The 21,975-nt window shown below is 42.4% G+C and overlaps 1 protein-coding gene across 2 annotated transcripts in view; it reads right to left on the bottom strand.

Annotated features, from left to right (window-relative positions):
- Positions 1-21,975, bottom strand: part of CCSER1 (coiled-coil serine rich protein 1) — a 912,102-nt gene that overhangs the window by 490,680 nt on the left and 399,447 nt on the right. The gene's annotated exons all lie outside the window — the stretch shown is intronic.

Here is a 21,975-nt window from a genome sequence, read left to right as displayed (position 1 = left end):
CATCTGACTAATAAAACTGAACTTTCCTCTAATGTGAGACATTTTTCCCTCTGTTCTAAGCTATGGAATAAATAAGCTCATGCTTCCAAAGAGGTTATTATGTTAAATATGTACACACACTGACACGCACACGCACACACATGTGCACACATGCACACACATGTGCACACATGCACACAAACACATGCACACACGCACACACAGACACACACACACACACTTTTTACTGTCCTTCATCTCCACCAATGGATGTCACATTTGTTGTCTAAGAAACCAGGGAATTGTCTTACATTCTTCTTTTCACTCCAGAACATGCATAATTAGCAGAATAAAATCATGCTCTAAAAGAAAAATGTAACCTACCATTTTCTCCCTTGCATGACTGTAAATTTGTAACCAAATTCCACATTTATCTTTCACTTTAATCATGTAATATTTATTGACTGGAAGAAATTTTCATCCTGGTGTTTACTTTTACTCTGCCCATACACTTAGTCATGGCTGTTTTCTAAGCACACAAGATACCCAACATCTATAACCCCTATCACTCTGCGATTCTACTTCTCATATCCAAACAATTCATTCAGAACTATCTTCTCGAAGCTTTATTTCTTACAAATGCTTACTTAACATACTCTGGTAGTGTCCTATATCTTTTTCTAACTCAACACTCATCCAAGGATTCTCCCAGTCCGAATATTTTCCTTCTAATGTTATACACTATTCCATATTTCAAAAAACAGGCACCAGAAAAACACCCATACTCCCAGTTCTTATTCACTTGGGACCAAATTTGGAATCAAATTTTTAAGTACATTCTTAGTATTTGTTAAGATTCACTCACTTCCTCACTAGCTCAATACTCAATTGTGGGGGGGGAAGCGGGGGGGGGGGGGAGAGAGACAGAGACAGAGACAGAGAGACAGAGAGAGAGACAGAGAGTGAGAGAGAGAGGAAGGCACTTTTCTTGCAAGGATCTGACCTGAGTTTAATCCCTGGCATCACATATGGCCAACCTGACCTCTACCAGGAGTGACCCCTGAGCACTGAGCCAGGAGTAAGCTCTCTTTGGACTGACATGTGGACCCAAACCTACCTCCCCATCTTTCTTTCCTGATTTTTCTGCAAGAATTTTTCAACTGCTTTTTTTCTATCCTTATAATTATATTTTTATTATAATTTATAATAACCGGCAGAGGAACCCAGGTGTGTGGGACCCAGGGCTGAGACGTCCAAGCCTGCTCGGATCGGGACTGGGCCTCCTCTGCCCAGATTCCCCATTTCCCAGTAGCTAGGCGGTCACACTCAGGGGCTGCCCCCAGCGCCATGTAATCCCAACAACAGCCAACAGCCAGAGACTTAACAACAAGCTGCAGGAAGCGCGAGGCTGCAAAGTGGCTGCACAATATCTTATAGTCTACTTCTCCTCTGGGAGAACCTGGCAAACTACCGGGAGTTCCCTGTCCACCTGGGAGAGCCTGGCAAGGTCCCCATGGTGTATTCATTTGCCAAAACCAGTAACAAGCTGGGTCTCATTCCCCTGACCCGGAAAGAGCCTCCAATGCAGCATCGTTGGGAAAGACGAGTAAAAAGAGGCTGCTAAAATCTCAGGGCTGGGACGAATGGAGATGTTACTGAGACCGCTCGAGAAATTCAATGATCAACAGAAGAATGATGATGATGATGATGATGATTATGATGATGATGATCTTTATAATTTGACTGGAGCAATAGCACAGTGGGTAGGGTATTTGCCTTGAATGCCGCCGACCCTAGTTCATTTCCTTTGCCCCTCTCGGAGAGCCTGGCAAGCTACCGAGAGTATCCTGCCTTCACGGCAAAGCCTAGCAAGCTCCCCGTGGCATATTCAATATGCCAAAAACAGTAACAACAAGTCTCACAATGGTGATGTTTCTGGTGCCCGCTCGAGCAAAGCAATGAACAATGGGATGACAGTGCTATGTGCTATAATTTTCTTTATTTGCTGGAGATAATTTGTAAACAGGTAGGAATGGTATCCCTTCTCATTTAAAATGGAATCCTCCCCTCTCCTTTGCAGGGAGGGCACACCCAGAATTGCTCAGGGGCTGCTGCCACTCAGTGCTCAGGGCTGCGCTTCGTGTTTCTAGGGCTGAAACTCGCTGGCCCAGGTACCCCCAGGACCCCAGCACCACCTCATTGACCTCCAGGACCTCACACTGAACCGGCAGGTCTCAAATACTGAAAACAACTGGGGGAGCACATACACGTTGCATTTTATAGTAATTGAAAACGACATTTCATAAAGCAGACTCAGGCGATTCCCCAGACATAGTTACGATGAACATAATCCCTGCCTTCTAGCTGAGAAAACATGGCGAGCTTGGAATGAATCTTGACTGACTTTCTCGGTAGATCTTGGTCTCCCATCTTCAGGGTTGCATTCTGACCTGCAGGCAGGGTTCTCACTCATGAAAATGGAAAGGTCATAAGATGGGACAATAAAGGAAGCACACAGGCCTTTTTCCATGGTCCCCTCGCTGACTTCCGAATGTGGGGCTCTAGTTTCGGATTACCCGCCGATGGTGTTTGGGGGTAATGATTCTCAGGCTGTGTCCCAACAAAATCTAGCTAAAGAAAAGGAATAGGCATTTATTATATAGTTGTAGGCTCATAAATGAGAGATCTGGTCCGGAAATTGAGAATGGGAATCACTTATGTAGTAAAGTACAGATGTAGTACACAAATCAACGCCAAGAAATAAACAAAAAAGATTGCTGAAAACAGACCAGGTGGAGAATAAAAGCTTGTTGTAATAAAGGAGAATGAAGCTGTCGACATCACATGTCACAGAGATGAAGCAAACTTATCCTACGACTAAAGTACTTTTTGGGAAGGGAACAAAGCTATTTCAAGTGGCATGTTGGAGACAGAATCCAGATTACAGGTCATCAGAATTAAGCAGAATACCTAGGAGAAATAGGAATTACCTACCACATAACTATAAAATTCAAGCTCCTTGCAAGTATTTATCAATATAGGTGCATTGTGTATGTGGTATATTAAAAAAGAGAGAGAACCAACTCAGAGCCTGATACGAATCACTGAGGAAAGTGATTGACAATTCAGGGGGCAGGAAAGAATCCCCAAGAAAGGGCCATCTGCAGGTGTTACGGGATGTTGTCTAGTACAAAGACAGCTGTACCCGCTTCCAGCAGATAGAGGAGTATCCACTTAAAGAAAGAGAAGCAATAGTATTTTGCTTGTGGTGCTTCAGTGATGAAGGATTCTCTTTCTAAAACTGTCTAATAAACTCTTAAGAACCGAACATGTCCCTCAAAATTCATGTTGGAATACTGATCTCACCCTTTCATGCTTCAGACTATGATGCTACTTGGAAATAGAGTCACTGCAAACACAACTAATTAGGTTAAAAAAATAAAGGTAGGCCCCTAATATAACTGCGAAGGGAGAAGTCTGACTGGAGGTAACGGAACTAAGAGGGAATGGAAGACCCAGGAAGGACCAGTCATGCCAACACTCAGAAGGTCTTAGAATGTTTCTGAATTCTAACTGCTAGCCCTAAGATTATACATTTCTTTTGTATCATCAGAATCTATCTACTCAGTTTGCATCCTTTGTTACAGAAGCCCTAGAAAATCAGTACTAGACTTAAACATAATTCTCAACTCTTATACTTTGTTATAGATACTATGTAAATAAGTAATGTGATTTTCTAATACTAACAAATGGAAAAATAGAAAAGAAAGTAAAACGAGAGAACATAAATTCATGACTTTTTCTTTCTATCTTCCCTTCTAAGCTCTGCACTGCACTGCACTGCAGTCCTGTTGTTCATTGATCTGCTCGAGCGGGGACCAGTAACATCTCCATTGTGAGACAAGTTGTTACTGATTTTGGCATACTAATACACTATGGGTAGCTTGCCAGGCTCTGCTGTGTGGGTGGGATACTCTCGGTAGCTTGCCGGGCTCTCTGAGAGGGATGGAGGAATCAAACTTGGGTTGGCCATGTGCAAGGCAAACACCCTATCCGTTGTGCTATCACTCCAATCCAATGCTTATTCTTATTTCTTCTAATACAGGGTAATACTAGAAATATATTCATCAACAGCTAACAGCACCAAAAATTATAAATATAATGCATTTTTCAAGATTTGCATACTCAGACAAAATTTGGTTCTTGGAGGGGGATGTGCGGTGCACACCTGGTGATGCTGAGCCAACTCATGGTTCTGTGATCAAGGATCACTCCTGGTGGGGCTCGGGGACCATACAGGGTGCTGGAGATCAAACCAGCTCAGTCACGTGCAAGGCAAAAGCCCTCCCTGCTGCACTGTCACTGGCTTGATTCTTGCACGAGTTAGGGGCCACTGTGGGGAGAAGTCTACCTACATCTGTATCTGTACCCGCAACCTCACCTATGCCACTCAGACTTATGATGAGCACAACTTCACTGTTGTAAACCCTGGTGAACACACGGGACGGGACAGCGTGCAGTAGATACTAAAGAAGTGCCAGCCAGTTCTAGCAACCCGAGGCTGAGGAGAATGGCAAGGCAAGGCAATCTCACCCAGGTCAAACCATTTGACCTCCGTTTATGAAGTTCATGGGGACATGCAACTATGTAGTTTGTTTTCCACATATAATATGATAAAAAAAAATGACCTGCAGGAATTCGAGACAATATAACTGAATGCTCTGGTAACCATCCTCACTGCACTACAATACCTTCGGAATGCCTCAGAGGCAGAGCAGAGAGACGCAGCATGTCAAAGTCTGAATTTTGAGATCTTTGGAACACTACAATTTTTGGCTGGAGAAATTACTCAAAGGGCTGAGATGCCACTTTGCAAGAGGTAGGGCCCTGGGCTTGATGCTCAGCACTGCGGGTCCCTGAGCATTGCTGGGGGTGACCTCCAAACAGTGGGCTTGAAATAGACCCTGAACTCTGAAGGGTACAGCCCCCAAACAACAAAACAATTTACTATTTCTACACGCTTTCATTTTTAAAAACTATGGGTACCCCAGTGGTGTCTGGGAACCTGGAGGTACAGGGATTGAACTTAGGAGCTGGCATATACTGAGTTCGAGTTTGGAGGCCTGGTTATCTCACTGGGACAGGAAACAGTCACTATTAAAGGGTGGAAAGTTACTCTGTGAAACATTTATGCAATCTTTAAGAATGATGGTTACAACATCTTTATAACAGTAAAATATATTTTATAAACATAATTCTAAATGAAATAGATAGGATTCATAAACCGGACAATATGTAAAATTATTGCGATCAATTTATACAGGGGGTTATGTGTGATTGTATTATTTTTTAAATATTTCCTTTTCACAAACACATTCATTGATGTGTTTACGATATTAAAAGTTCTGCTTCCTAGAAATTGTATATGGAAAATAAAAGTTCAGAGATACTTAGCAATTATATAAGCTACTGAATAATTCATATCACACATGGAATAAAATGTTTCCAAAAGAAAATACCCAGGGCTAGCACACTGACAACAACCAGAGACATTCACCGGTCTCTGTTGAGCATCTCGGCTAGAAAGACAACAATGACGATTACTGTTACTTTACAGTTCCCCTGACTCTCTCCAGCTGCCCCCCCAAGTACCCTGCTGTCCATGCTCAGGAGGAATTCACCAGCTTCCCTTTTGATTCTGCAGGCTAAAACCCCCAGAGTTGGGGCTGGCACAATAGCATGCTAACTTTGCATGCTGCTGACCCAGGTTCAAGCCCTGATACCCCGTAAGGCCCTCCAGCCCAGGCAGAAGTGAATCCTGAGCACTGAGCCAGGGGTGAGCCTTGAGCACTGCTGGGTGAGGCTTAAACACACACACACATGCACACACACATACAATCGCACACAGACACACACACACACCTGGGAATTGGTTCTAATAAGGAATAGTATCTTATCAAAGGGGAGGAAGACAAAGATCGCAAGTAGTCAAGATCAGATGTGTGATGTGTGTGTATGTATGGGAGGTCGAGAGGCAGAGTTTGTAAACAATTCTACATAAAAACCCCCCGGCCAAAGAAAATTAAAAGCTGCATGAATATTTACTACACATACAAAAGGAGAAAAATAAAGGATAAATGACAAGCACTTACAGAAAAAGAATGGCCTCTTTGAAACTATTCTTCAAAGGAAAATAAAAGTAATTAAGCTTAAAAATAAGCAATTTAGTAAAAAAAAGAACAAGAACAGCTAGTTAAAAAAGATGTTAGTGCAAAAGATTCAGATATATAAAGAAAATAAATGCAACGTGGAAATGCACCGAGTTAACCCACAGGCTTAAATAACATCACACTGAGATTTATTTAGAAAGCAGTATATCGTAGGCATGACTGGTGTCTTATTTCTTTCAACAATTGTCATTACTTTGTCTGAACACATACATTCTAAATTCTAATTGTAATTCATGGGATTTTTATTTGGAACTTGCCATATTGAGAGATCTCTATATTAATGTTATTATGTTATCTTGAAAGTATTTAATAGAGTTTTCCTTTCACATTGACTGTGAATTTAAATACAATTTCCATTCTTCTATTTCACTTTACTTTTGCCCAGCTGTGCAAACATCTAAAAGCATAAGAAGAGAGCCAGATAAGTCACAGGATTATAATATTATAAAAAAATGATAAGAAAAGTATATATTGAAGGAAGTCAATACCGAGCTACTAGATCATTTTCAATAGGGAGTGAATAAAGACTTTATGTAAATCATTTGAGAAGCATTTTAAGGATTTATAGGCTCCTCATCTCCACTTCAGCCCCATCCCCCGCCCCAGGTAATGAGACCCAATTGAAGGTATGAATTGGAATCCATCTTTTCTCATCTTTCTAACATTACTGTCAATATCGCCCATGCTATTATTGAAATCAGTGGAATAGAGGTATGGTTATCAGAATAAAATGAGTGCATGGAATCATCATTTACGATTTTGCTTATTGTGATCACAATATAATATAAATTACCCTCAAGTAGCAAACAATTTCCATGGCCTATGCCTATTAGAGAAAAGCAATTTTTTTCAGAAAGTATTCAGAATGAGTTACATATACAATTGTGAGCATTAAAGTTTAAATACTCATTTATGAATATTCAAACTATTTGTATGTGAGGGAATCTCGCCACACAGGAGTGATTTTAGGTCAGTTCTCAGACTGGTTCCTCAAGTCTTAGACTGGAGTTTTTAATCTTTCTTAAAAAAACACAAAAAATCCACACACAAACGCTTTTCAGTTTTGACTTCTCTCCTGACTCTTCCTTCCTCCATGATATTCCTGGAAGAGGAGCAAACTTATAGAACCGACACCCTCCTTTTTGACTATTCACCATGAATAAATAAACTAAAATAATTGCTCTATCTTCTGTCTCTGAAGGTTAAGTTCTATTCTAGTCACTTAATTAAAAATATCTTAACTGCAAACCTATGTCCAGTTCTCAGCTTGATCTACTGCAACACAACTTTCTTAAAAATTCCTTCTCCTGGGCTTCCTGTACCTGTTTAGCAATATGAGGACTAGAATTGGCCCCTCAGCCCACCAAGAATCCCAACTGTGTAATTTCATCCGATAATTTTCCATCAGGTAAAACATCACCCCCGAGATGGCCAAGTTAATAGGGCCCTAGGTCTGTGTATCTGTCTTGTGTTACAGAGATCAGACCCGGAACAGCTGGCACTGGAGAATGAGGGACAGGACCACTTTCACTCACGCATGGGCCCTTGGCCGGGTTCTCTCCAGAAAGGGTCAAGTCACGGGTGCTTTTCACAAAGAGCGGCAAGCATTCAAGGGAAGCATTCATTCACAGGACACAATGCTTGCTGACACCTACAATGATCATACAACAGGTGATTCATTCCATTTGCTTTGATTCTTTCAATTTGCTTTAAGCTCCGTACGAGCATTTGCAGTTTTTTCTCTAACCCTGTTGTTCTTCAAGCACCCTGAGCAGACTAGCTGCCTTGCTCTGTTCTTGGACTTTCGTGATTTATGTGACACATCCACCTTTCTCAGCTCATAGAATGGGTCCCACAGAGATCCTGCCACACCCTGCAACGTTAAGGGGACCTTGTCGGTCACGGATCAAAATGAGGATTGATCCGTTTAGTGTTGCACTGTCTCTCTGACCTCCTGACTCATTTTTTTTCTCTGATAAGGTGGTCCAGGACTCTCTCTTTGTCATCACTTCCAGACAGAGTTATCTCAAGCGGGAAGAAATACCTGCACTGTCTCCCAACGGCAGCGTTTGAATAAATAAGGGGGAAAATCTAAACCTCCAGAAGTCCAGGTCTTCTCTGATATTGGTGAGAGGAGTCCAGACTCCCCTAGGACATGCAGTCTGCAACTACAGTGAAAATAAGGCCATGGGTTTGTACTTCCAGCATTTCAGCATTTTCCTGGAATTCTTTTGAGGAACCCTACAAATCAGAAATATTCTTACAGACCAGTTACATGAGAAGCATCAAAGAACACTGATTGTTGTGTTCACATTTTTTCAGTAAAGCAGTAATTCTCAGCCCTTTGCTTTTTTCTTTTTAGAAAAAAAAAACCCACAAAATTAAGGAAATAAAGTCACCTTCATAGAGTAGCAGAGAGCTTAGGCTTCCTTCCCCCGACAGATGCTAATCACGAATCACTAAATGTTTCATAGACACTTGGGGAAAGTCAGGTCCTGACTATGCACCTCAGTCAGAAAGGAGGCGTGTGACAGTAAGGGAACGCAAGCCCTCCTGGAAGTGGCTTAAACGAGAAAAAGACACATCTGATCTCACCTCACAAGGCCAGACCTCTCCTCCGTGGACTCCAGCTCAGTCCTGTTAATGTATGAGGACCTCGGCAATGGCCAGATACTTTCTATTTTGTTTTGCTTATCCTCAAAGAGTCGGCACTAGGTCTGCAGTTCGACCCCTCCTAGCTGTAGGAGGGCACACTATTGCCTGTTCTTGATCAACTGAACGAATAACCTCTTCCACACAAGTGTCTTTGTGTGGCAGTACAAGTCTTCTCCTCTGATTCGTCATCCGTGGCTGGCTCTCATCACAAAGCTCAATATTCACGGGAGAATCTGACTCTCTGAAGGGGGGGATGAAGAGACAGTGTATGACATCGTGAAAACACATGAGGCGCTCATAGGGAAAATCCGTGCTCTTATAAATTATCATTTGAATATCTATCAGAAGTGTAATCAGAAACAGTTAATGTTCAGTGCCCAGCCTGTGACAGGGGCAGAACAGCCAGCTGCAAACTGGATGGTGAAAGATGCTAATGACCTTCAGCACAAAGAATGGGAATTGTTTTTGTGTGTTGGCCACAGATTTGCAAAACTCTTGTCTCGATGCTTGAGAATTGCTCTCAGCTGGGCTGAGGGGACCCTGCGGTGCTGGGAGCCAACACGGGCGCCACATGCAATGGTACACCCGACCCAAAATGCGGATTTCTAAAAACATGATATAACGTAGGAGAATTAGTAGAGTACTGACTGACTAATTTACAGGGAAGCACAAACTCTTCTTCTCTAATGTGGATGTCAGGAGCATTCCTATGGTTTGCCATAGAAAGTGGAAAACAAACTCTTCTAGACTAAAAGACAGGAGAACCTCAAAGGTTTGATGAAATAAGAAATACCTAGTATCGATGAAAGATGGAGAGCAGAGGAGGATAAGGCACTGGACAAGGCTGTACAATCAGCTCGCTCACCTGTGCGTCTTACACTGCTTACAGACAAGGTGCAGGTTTGTTTTAGGGACAAAGGCCTTAAGGGGCCTAAGGCCAATATTTACATAAACACAGAGGACTGGGGAAATAAGAGGAGGAATTAAAGTTGTAAGAGAAAATGAAGAGACTATTGTGGTAGAGGAAGGAAACAGCAATACTTTAAACTCTAGCTTCGAAAATCCTGGGCCAAAAGTCCGAGAACCCAGTGTGGAGTAAGCTCTGGAGAAAGCTGGGTATGCCCTACGCCCCTCCACCCCCCTCCCCTGCCAAAAACACTCCCAGCAGTATATCATTTCGAGGTTGCTATCTTTGGAAACGATTTCTTTTCCTTCCTTAAATCTGTTTGTGAGTTGGTTTGGTTCAGTTTTCTACAAGAATGTGTTTACAATACTATACAGGCCTTTAAAGAACTGGATTAAAATAAATTTGGCTTCTAAGGTATATTTACAGCAAGGCTTCCTTGCAATCATCAGACCAAAGCTACATCTATCTATGCACTCATGTACATGCTACTTTCAAATTAATCTTCTTCAATGTATTTTTCAAATGCTGGAATTTTGTTTCTTTCTAATTAGAGACAGATGAACACAGGGACTGAGAATAAATTTTCTCCCTATCATCATAGTCTTCCAATTGCTAGTGGTTTGTAAAATATAGATTCAACAAATTAACTTTTGTTAGATCCGAAGTTTCTATATCCTACAGTAGTAATTTTAAGCAGCATAATGTTCAAGTTAATATAATTTGAGTTACACTGTTATCAGGCAAAATGTAGTGCTATATTTTAGAGAGAAGTACATGAAAATGGTCTTCTAATAAATGTATTCATCACGAGGCAGTGAATTTTTTCCTCCACTTACTTCTAAGATATTAAACAGAGAGAGGAAAGAAGAAATTTAAAGAAATATTAGTGGAGGAAGCAGCTAACTTTTATTTGGTTTTAATTGCATGTCAGATACACTGGACAAATTATCCCCCTCAACCCCTACAATAACCCAAAGTTAAAAATTTGTATTTTGGGACGAAACACTGAGAAAACAACACTTTAACTCTGTAATTACTCCACTCAATCTTCCAGAATTATCCACTAATAGTATTTGGTCTGTCTTATTTCAAAGTCTAGGTGTTTCGATCTGATGTGACTTTGCATCTCTCATCCAGAACATACAATATGGTCAATAGTTTTAGATGTTTAAAGCAGAGTTAATTTAATTTTTCCTAAAGTTCTGCCAGAGGTTAATGTTAGTATCTATTTTATATAAACAAGAAAACTTGAGAGGTGTAGATCCACCTTCTCACATCACCTAGTTTAGAGAAGGATGGGAATGGGTAGTAAAGCTTCCATTTGGGTCTATCCGTTCTGGCTCCAAAGTACCCCTGACAAGTAACAGAAATGGCAACGGATTCTTGGGAGATGCCAAAGGTGCTGGTGGCAGCGGTGAGTATGGGAAGTGCAGGCTGGGAGAACGGGGCTTTGTTTTCTTTTCCCAATGAATTAATTTCACTGTGGTATCAAGTTTTAAAGCCTGTGGGCATTGGAGTTCCATGTTTGCAGAGCTCCTGAGATGGATGAATTCTCTCAGCCTGTCCCTAAGATGCTTCTTCCCAACCCCCCCACCCCAGGAGCCTTGGCTCTCTGTTCCATTAAAATCTCTGAGTTTGTTTCCACTGCAAGTTCTTAATTCTCTTGCCTTTTTTCCCCCCCAGTAATAGATTTATTAAGCCTCTATTTACCAGGGTGCTCTGATTTTTTTTTCAGTGTGTGTTGAAACAAAACAAAATACCCAGAAGGAAATATTTAACTTCTTCTTCTCCAAAGAACCCGACGATAATGGCCGTCATTCATGAAAGCACATCCCCATTTTTAGCACGTTAGTTCCATAAGATGAAACGTGCCTAATTTCAGGTAACTCCTACAAATCTTTCTGTATTAATTCTGAAATCACATCACTGTAATTAATTTTTGAAAATCATGAAAGTCCTGTTGCATTCTAGCACTGTGTACGTTTCATGCAGCACCACTGAAACTTTCCCATCTGCGTGGACTATGCAAAGACAGTTTCTCCTTGGGGTTGGCATCCTAGCGGTGCTCAGAGCCCAGGGGGGGCTGCATCAGGGATTCTTGGCCAAGTAGGCTGTCATCAAAGGACCGGCTGGAGGGTGTCAAGTGCTTCCCATCCCACCCCCAGGGGCACACGCCCCCTAACCATTGTACTGTCTCCAGCCCAGGCACTTGACTTCTTAAAGGAGAAATCCACGTTAGTCAGAGTGGTAAGGAACTTCAGGATGGGAACTTCAGGATGGGAACTTCCCCTGTGTCTTTGAAATGTTTTATTATGGGCTGGAGCGACAGCACAGGGTGCCGTTTGCATGGGTGTTTGCCAAGCATGCAGCTGACTCGGTTTGTTTCCTCCACCCCTCTCGGAGAGCCCGGCAAGCTACCGAGAGTATCCTGCCCACAGGGGCAGAGCCTGACAAGCTCCCCAGGGCATATTCCATATGCCAAAAACAGTAACAACAAGTCTCAGAATGGAGACATTACTGGTGCCCGCTCGAGCAAATCTATGAGCAAGGGGATGACAGTGCGACAGTGATGGTTTAGTGACTACAGTGTCCCAGCCGATGTTATCTATGTACACGGTCACTGCACAGCACGGCCACAGAGAGGCCCAGGACCCTCCAACCCTCCCCTGGGCCACCTCTGCTCGCCCCTTCCTCCCCCACCCACCTCCCCGTTGATTGTGATTGACGCTTCTGGTCCCGTTGCTCAGTGCTGCCGCCTCAGCACCGCTCACCTGCCCTCACCCTTCACCTAGTTTCCCGTGGCCCCGAGGGTCAACTCTTCACCCACCAACCCCCGCCCCCAAACCCGCACTCTCAGATGCAGGTTCCACGGGACAGTTTGTGATCCGCTGATATTGCCCGGGAATGATTTCCCAGGACACCAGAGGGGAGGGAGACTCTGGCTGTGTCCTCCCGCCTCTGTCTTGCTCCTCTCAGCGCGACACCCTCTGGTTCCGTTCCCTGGGGGCCGCAGAGTATCCCACCGAGTACCCAGACAGCTTCTTTCCCCACTCGTCCGAACTAAACAATATCATCTTAAAGTATGCTTTCGTGGTTTGGAGTGTAGGGAACTTAAGGTGGGTTCAGCGGGTCCGATGGGAGTTTTACTCTTCTTTTCGGTTCCAGTTTTTAAGCCCCCCTGCTGCGCTCAGTGCTCAGTGCTCCTCATGGTGCTCCCGGAGCAACTGCCCTGTGGCTCCTGGACAGAGGCTGGCTGTGTGCGAGACAGGCTCTCTGGCCCTCTGGGTTTACGTTTTCTGAGAAATCTCCTTCCTCTTTCTCTCAGAGCAGAATGAAGTGACCTTCCAAGCAACAGTGGGTGAGGGTCACTTGCACGCCACACTCTGACGACACCTGTTGGGAAACGTCTATGTTTGGAAACACCAAATGGTAACAAAACTAAAATAGACCCATTCTTCCCTTCTCAAACACACATTTTCTCTGTTAATATTTGTGATGGTTCCATTTGCTACGTATCTCAGCCTTATCTGTTTCTTGTGCAATCATCTTCAGAGTAATTAGACTTGAATGGGATTATTGTTCCTATGGTATAGCATCACAAATCTAAAGAAGAGTTAACAAAAGGAAACTGTTATGATTTGACATTTGGGGCAGGTACTTGAACCTCTCCAGAGAGGAAACGGGCTCCGTTTATTACCACTTCATCTCAATGTACTCACTCTTCGTGCACAGATGATCTCGAGCAAGCAAATGTGGAATGGGTTCGTTCCAGTTTAGTTCAAGATGCTAAAGGATGACTACGATGTCGCAAATGATTTTTGTCTTTCTTATCTCAATTTTAAGTAGACTATACTATAGAACAATACATTGTCAATAATAAACTCTGGCAGCATTCAGAAGCTACACATTTCACTGAAATCACTGAGCTCTTTGTGACTTTTTAAAAACTATAAATTCATAAAATCTTTGAGGCTGCCATTTGTAAGCTTAAGAAATTGCTCTGACATACAGATTTTTATCAATGGATTTTGGGGGGGGGGACAAAAAGTACATGAGATTAATGAACTTATTATAATTCATTATAAAGTGGTATGTGGATGACTGCCTAATTTAATTAGTTTTATTTCAGTAGGAAATTGTTTTATATGCCAAGTTCATCACCAAGCATGCCTGGAAGACATTAAGGCAGAAATCAGGCTTGATACGAGGTACATTTCATTAGGCAGCATAGCTAAAGGCACTTATAATGAACAAGAAGGGCATTAAAAAGATGGACTTGACAGCAGGGAGCGAAGTGCAAAGTATCGGAACTCAAACTAGAGTGATCCAATTGTACACAGGAGGTGAGACTCATAATTATGTCAAAAGTTTAAGGACCTCAGGCTCACTTGAAAGATACCAGTACAAAAATTTTTATGACTCCTATAGTAGCGTGAAAGTTAGTAAACAGATCATTCCACAAAATAATTCTTCAGACGTTGTTTCTTGAACATCGTGACCCCTATGACATAGTAGTATGTCTATAACTTGGAGAAATTAGAGGAAAAAAAATTAAGTCACAATTACAAAGAAAGAGATGTTCTTTCTTATGTTATAACTAATATAACTATAATAATGGAATAATTGTAATAATGGAATATTAAATCACTAAGATAAATTGTCACAAACATCAGCAAGACTTCTAGAATTGGTGAATGCTATGGTAGTTATCAGAGGGGAAGGGCAGGAGATGGAAGGAATAAGGTGAGAGGTTTCTTTGGACTAACTAAAATCTAAAGAAAAAGATCACACTACTATGCTACTTCACACCCAAGACACGTATAAAATTCATAATTAATCGAATTTTATTTTGCTATAAATTGATAAGTAGTGTTAAGGAAGCACAAACATCATTTCTGTGACAAAGAAGCAAGTTTTAAACTTTTTATCTGTACTGGCAGCACATCAAAGTGTCTAATTCTCCAATCAAAACTTGTATGAGTGCCATCTTGGAACATTTAGTATTATTTTAAATTTGTGAGCTACACAAAAAAGACTTGCATTTCTTCACAGTTACCACAGAAATTCTGCTAGTGTGATTTTTTTTTTGGTGGGGACACTAACATTTCTAGCACAAACGGTGAGGTATTTCGATTTCACTGAAAGTAGTCTAACCCCAAAGTATTACTGTTAAAGTAACGAAGCTACAAAGTATTTACAGTTAATGAGAAGTAACACAGGCTGAAAATGCCAATTCTCTTTTCCCCAGTCACTACGTATAGAGCCTACTTAGACTGGAGAATATCTATTTTAAAAACATTGGGCCAGAAGGAAAGGTCGAAGGAGTGCCCTTCAACTTCTGGGCCGGTCTGTAGGTATTAAAGATTGAAAAACGTTTCTCCAAGGATGGAGCTCCTGTTTTGCCAGCAGAAGACCTAGGTTTGGGTTCAAGGTCAAGCATTTCCCAGAGCACCACAAGAGCAAGTCTGAGGCATAGAGCTCAGAGCAGCCCCAAGCACTGCCTCGAAATGGTTCCAAACCGAAACAAAAATAAAATAAGGTAAAAGGGAATTTCACTGGATCCTGCTATTCCTGAGAAATCTTAGGAAAACAGTCAACACGCCTAACCAGCGTCACCAACAGGAATGGTACAGAAAAACACACCAGTTCCAAATCCAAGTGCTTTAGGCGTTTCTCTAAAGCTACACATCAGCTTTCAAAGTCACATATTAAATATTCTGATTGCCTATCCTATTCAACACAGATTCAGCATCCACGTTTATCATCTGTTGCTTTTGCTAAAGGCAAAAAGAATCATAAAAATCAAGCAATGTATATACTGCACCTTAGGATAAGGGCAAGCAATTCTGTCAGAAATGTGTCCATTTTATGTTCATTTGAAAAAAAGAATTAGTCTTTTTAGTTGCATTTTATTTTTAAGCAATGGATATTTTTGATGAGTGAGTATCAGAGGAAATAAAAACTAGAGGGGAAAAAGAACATTTTCATTTGAGTCATAAAAGGAAAAGATCTTCAGCAGAAAAGACATTTAATAGATAAAATCATTTTTTAACACAATAAGAAGTCTACTTTTCTTTAAGAGGAAATCAATTTCACCAGACAAGTCACAGTAATTCTGCCAGGATGTTCTTGAGATTAGAGAATGATTTGAGGTTTCATTTTATCGGTTATACCACAACTCAAATGTTTGAATACCACAATAACTTAAGCCCGGGCACGGAAACACTTTCAAGTATGAAAGCAGGGCAGGGACTGAGTGCTGTGCCAGAGGAAAGCAATCATTTGTCGCCAGTTTATCAGATGATATGGAAATATTTGCATATTCTCACAGCAGTGCCTATGTTATGCCAGACATTTTATGTGGGAAAATTTTCTGCTTATCATATATAAAACAGACATCAATAATAATAGGAACACATTTGCTAAGTCTTCCACCCATCATTTACCAAAAGCTGCTTTTAATTTCAATAACGCAGAGTAATGGAAAAGAAAACTTTCATATACTCTTTTTATAAAAGCACTGGTAGTCTTTCTAAATAATAACTTGATGAGAAACAAAAAGATCGCTGTCATAAGACAAAGTCTCTGAAAGAGAGTGCGATGAAATTCTCCGGGACATAGAGGAATGTGTTTATGATTCAATATTTTATTTATATGTCATACATATTTATAAAAATAATTTCCTTTTTAAAAATAATCAAAACAGTCGCATCTTTTTATTTTTGAGATAAATGTTCTTGTAGTCAAGTCACTGTACAAGTAAATTTTATGGGTGGGAATTAAATAATTTCTTATCTTAGTCTGGGAGCACCTGAGATTTAGATAAAGACTAAAACCTGGGTGTACAAAGAGGCAAACCTTATGCCGATGGCATGTTCTAGCTCCTATCAATCGCAGTGACAATGGCCCTAAGAGTCTCTTAGTAACACCAATTTAAGTCACAGTAATGTAGAAATAGTAGCAGGAAATCAGAGGATACTTCACACATAGCTATGTGTTAAAAGGAAAATATGTATCTTATTCTGGGATTCACTGTGAAACTCAAATTTCCATGCCAATATCAGAACCTATAGAACTGATCAAATACATAAAATCAGCAAACAAACTAAACTCTGCATATAAGGAATTTCTTGAGAGAAAAATAATCAGTAGTTGTTTACATTCAAAATAGTCCTTTACTTTTTCTAAGAGAGTTCATTTACTACCATGTATTTGTTTTTTGGTGTCTAATATCTAATACAATGACTTTATTTGTTGGAAAAGATTTTTATCACTATATATCTCCAGTTGGAGAGAAGAAAAAGAGTGGGATGCACAAATCGTTTTGATTTTACCAATTCATGTATAAATTTGTAAGATGGTATAAATGAGTCAACAAAATCATGATTTCAGAAATCACAAAGGTTTTGATCCCTCAATGACATTTAGAAGGAAGATGATTGTCAAATTATCCTTTGCTTGAATTCTGTACTGGTTTTCCATCTCTGAAGAGACTTTACTTTTCATAGTTAAAATGATAATGCACTGGGGCTGGAGCGATAGCACAGAGGGGAGGGCATTTGCCTTGCACGTGGCCGACCCGGGTTTGATTCCCAGCATCCCATATGGTCCCCTGAGCACCTCCAGGGGTAATTCCTGAGTGCAGAGCCAGGAGTGACCCCTGAGCATCGCTGGGAGTGACCCAAAAAGGAAAAAAAATGATTATGCACTACTGTTCCTCCTCATGTTCTCCCCTCACGGACACATCCTAATCGTCTGAAATGAAAACGACGTGACAAATTACGTTGGCAGATGTTTCCTCACGCCGCTGTGGATCTACGCTCTCGGTGTCTTTGCTTTGCGCTCCTGGTCTGCCCCCTCGACAGGCGCCCACCACACGCTCCATGGCTGCATCAGAGTAGCTTCTCATGTCTGTCTCCGGTAGACTCCGACTGACCTGAGAGCATGGATGCGGGCTCGTTTCTCCCGGGACCCGCGCCTCTGGGGGTGACGTGTTCAGCTCTTTCCCCTGCGCGTTGGATACTGTCAGCTGCGTGTGGTGTGAGTCTCCTCTCCCACCCGGGAGAGTTTATTCATTTCTGCCGCCACCACTGCTGGTGTAGAGGGTGCTCCCAGCCCCCCGGGCTCAGGGAACCAGGGGCGCAGTCAGGGCTGACCAGCTCAGCTGTGTGCAACACAAGCGCCCTGACTCTGCACTCTCAGTTATCGTTTAATGCTGGCGATATTTTCTTGTACTGCACCCAAGATTTTTAGTGTGGTGCAGCTGCATTTGTTTAGCTCTGTTCCTGCCTTCCTTTGCCAGGGGCTTCCATCCCTGCCCGCGGAGCCGACCCCCAGTCCTGTGACGCTTCATCTGCATCTCCTTCACTGGATCAGGGTCGTAGGTCGGGTAACTAAGTCCACACTCAGGTGACTGCCTCGAGTGTTGGGATGGCGGGAGGCACAGATCTCAGTTTTTCATCCTTTTGCATGTGCCTATCAAGTTTCACCAACTGAACTGGCTAAAGAGGCTTTTTATCCCCCATTTTAGGCCCTCAGGGCTCTTGCTATAACTTAACTATCCATGTATCACTGTAGCACTGTCATCCTGTTGCTCATCGAGTTGCTCAAGCGGGCACCAGTAACGTCTCCGTTGCGAGACTTGTTACTGTTTGTGGCATATTGAATACGCCATGGAGAGCTTTCCAAGCTCTGCCATGTGGGCGGGATACTCTCAGTAGCTTGCCAGGATCTCTAAGGAGGGACAGAGGAATCAAACCCGGGTTGGCCGCATGAAAGGCAAACGCCCTACCTGCTGTGCTATCAATCCAGCCCGAATACTTTATAAAGATTTTTATCATAATGGTTCATCTGGGCAAAGGAGATCTCACAAAAAACATGTATATGAGGATTTATTTCTGCACTCAAATTCCCCACTGGTATATGCCTCTCATTTTATTCCGACACCACATTGCTTGGATTACTACATTTTTATAGTATAGAGCTGGGGAGTGAGCTGCATCTCATCCTTTTCCTCAAGAAAATTTGGATTATTCTAGTCTTCTATAGTGTTCTATTAGGGTTTTAGTAATGCTTGTTCTTTCTCCCTGAAGAATGTCATTGGAATTTTGACAGGGGTTGCACTGAACCTATCTACTTTGGGCAGGATCCTCATTTTAAAAATGTTAATTCCTCCTATCCATAATTATAAAGCATCTTCCCGTTTTATGGGGTCTTCCATTATTTTTTTTTTACAGTGACATACTTTCCAGTAAGGGCAAGATTGACAGGCAGAGCCTGGGGTATACAGAGTCCTCTTGTGTCCATCAATCAAGGCCACTCTGTGCCCATTGCTCCAGAAATTTCAGGAATTTGCTCTTCCAGTCTGTGACTATGAGAGTAAGATAAAGTGTGTCCTCTGGTAAGATTCCAGAGATGGTCGTGATGATGCCACCAGAGGCCCTGACCCAGCTATAAACCATGCAGTTCTTGCTTCCCTGGCGACAGTGCTGTAATTTGGCATTTGGGTGCTGGGTACTCAGTGTCGGGTAAATTTCAGCACCTCAGAAATCTCTACCTAATTGCAACATGTCTCTCCAGAGAGGATTTCTGGATGTTTTTCTGTCTCCAATCCTTCCGGTTCTGTCTTTGCCGTGGGAAATCTGTTCACTGAGGTTTCAGGTGGGTTTAGGTATAGATTAATCCACTTTTCCGTGTGAATTTTCTATAACCATCAGCTGAAAACACATGTCCTCCATTGAGTCCTCCGGGTCTTATCTCTCAGTGTACATATTTTAGATATGTAAGTTTCAGACCAGATAAGATGTAGCAAAGGGCAAGATGCAATTAGACAAGCACACCTCCCCTCAGTGTTTACCTGTTAGGGTACCTGATGGCTCCTTTATCCACCAACTGCTGCAGGAGGTCTAAGTTGATTTAATATAAATCACAGCTGACAGTGTTTGCATTGCTCATTGTTCTATTTCAATGTCTGTTGATATCTCAATTTTCTTTCAAATTTGAGTAGGCAATCTGGCCATTCACATGTAGGAACACAGCACTAAACGGAGTGTTCATTTTCGTGTTTTAAAAATATCTGCAGAAGTGCTGACAACATGAGACGCCAAGCTCTTCTCCGGAAATCTCACGGATTTCAGCATCTGCCAAAATAAGGTGCTAATGAAATCAGGTGAGTGTACTTAATCCATTTGGACCCAAATAGAACAGATATTTGCTGGCTAACATGTAGAACCCTGTGTGTGTGTGTGTGTGTGTGTGTGTGTGTGTGTGTGTAGATGGTGAGTACACAGAGCCTGGAGTAATGTGTTGGGTGAGGTGGTACCGATAAGAAGGGATCGACACGGCAATAACCGCCATCACAATAGGATAACTTCCACAACACATGAGCGATGTATCTGAAATCCTCCCATTTGCTGAATAGTATCAAATCAACCGTTTTACCTGTGACACAAACTCGATGTGGCTTGGGGCAGCAATGCATCCATTAGTCAAACGATTACACTTTCCAGGCCCTTGTGCAGTGCGGTTTGGTCAATGGAATATCCACAGAAGTGTGGAGTGATGTTTGTAGAGTGTATCTTGGAATAGGAAATGTACTGATCCAAGCAAGTATGTCTTTTTCCTGCCATTTCCTGCCTTTTACGGCGTGGCACTCTGTCGCCAAGGTAGGAAAGAGCCCCACTGTAGGAGAGGGTCTTTGACAAAAAAGCCAGCGATGAGGACAGCAGAGGAGCACAGTATTAGGAGTCAAGCTTCTCAGAAAATGTCTAGGAGTTCAATGGCCCAGAGGCTGTGGGATACTCCACCAGTTTTATTTTATGTGCGAGAATGCTCCAAAGGGTTTCAGACCAATGACATTTTCTGGCTATATATTAACTTTGTAATTGTAATTTCTAACTAAGTGAGTTACCGCCAGTGTTTTTGCAATTTTCAAGTCAGCGAAACAGAGAGTGTTAAGGGAAAGAAAAGAAAGAAGTGTGAAATAACCTTATCATATCATGACATCAAATTAAAATACTCATTTTTTTTATGGACTCCAGTTTCTACCAATACAAAATTTTGTGGTTAATTTTATGTCACCTGGATTATGCATGATACAGATCAGAAAATTTACCACTGCTCAAAAGATGCCTCAGTAGATAATTCAATAATTCAATAAATCATAAGGTTTTCTATTAATCTAAACAATTATGATAAACCTTTAAACCACAAGGCACATATCCACACAAAAATATCACAGATGCTTATGGCATATAAGTAAGTAATATGACACATATAACTGTGTTATGTATGTGGTAAGTATGTTAAAATAAAACAAAACTGAAATAACGGTATCTTTCTATTGTCTTGGGGTGTGGGCCGCAGCCACCTGTGCCCAGGGGTCACTTTGTGGTGACCGGGAGGCCATTCCCAGTGCAGGCGCCATGTTCAAGGCAAGTGCCTTAACCCTGGGACTATCTCTCAAGCCCCAGGACCTTTTACATACATCACATATTAACTACATACATAGTCTGTGTCAGCCACTGTCCTATAAGCCGGGGAAGCTGTGTGATAAGGTTCTGTCCACTATGTCCTTCTGCTCAGCAAAGCGCATTTCGAATATCTGCAAACACTCACGCAAGAGACCATGGCAAGGTCGCACCTATGAAGGAAACCAAGAAAAATACAGCAGGGCAAGAGATCAGGATATTCGAATTCCCTCCCTATCTGACCGCGGTGCTGGGGTCTCTGCTAACCTGACGTGGGTGTGACCCCACCGAGAGCCGGTCCTGTGGTGGTCTGGACACAGGAAGGGGAAGGGAGTGAACGGAACTGTCCAGCGGCAGGAGCGGACTTGCACTGAGGAGAAACAAGAAGCTGGACCAAGTGGACGCTACACAGGACAATCAAATGAAACGCCAGACACGCCAGACGCTCCTGTGACAGGCACCAGGCGGCCCCAGTCCACGCCTGGAGCCTCACCGGAGCCGGCCTGAAGGGAAGGCGCTGCAGCGTGTTACCTGGAAAATCACACAGTCCGAATCTAATTCAGCGTGTTCTGTTTTGCGATGCTTTGGGCCCGCATGCGGCCATGCTCGGGGCTTCCTCCCGGCTCGTGCTCAGGAGTCCTCCGGGCAGTGCTGGGGGTCCACGCGGAAGGCCGCGGTGGAAGCCGGGCCAGTCGACTGCGGAGCAAAGACCTTCATGGCTGTACCAGCACTCAGC

This window comes from Sorex araneus, chromosome 5 (assembly GCF_027595985.1).
Source record: "Sorex araneus isolate mSorAra2 chromosome 5, mSorAra2.pri, whole genome shotgun sequence".
NCBI lineage: Eukaryota > Metazoa > Chordata > Mammalia > Eulipotyphla > Soricidae > Sorex > Sorex araneus.
This window is presented reverse-complemented; position numbering and strand designations above follow the sequence as displayed.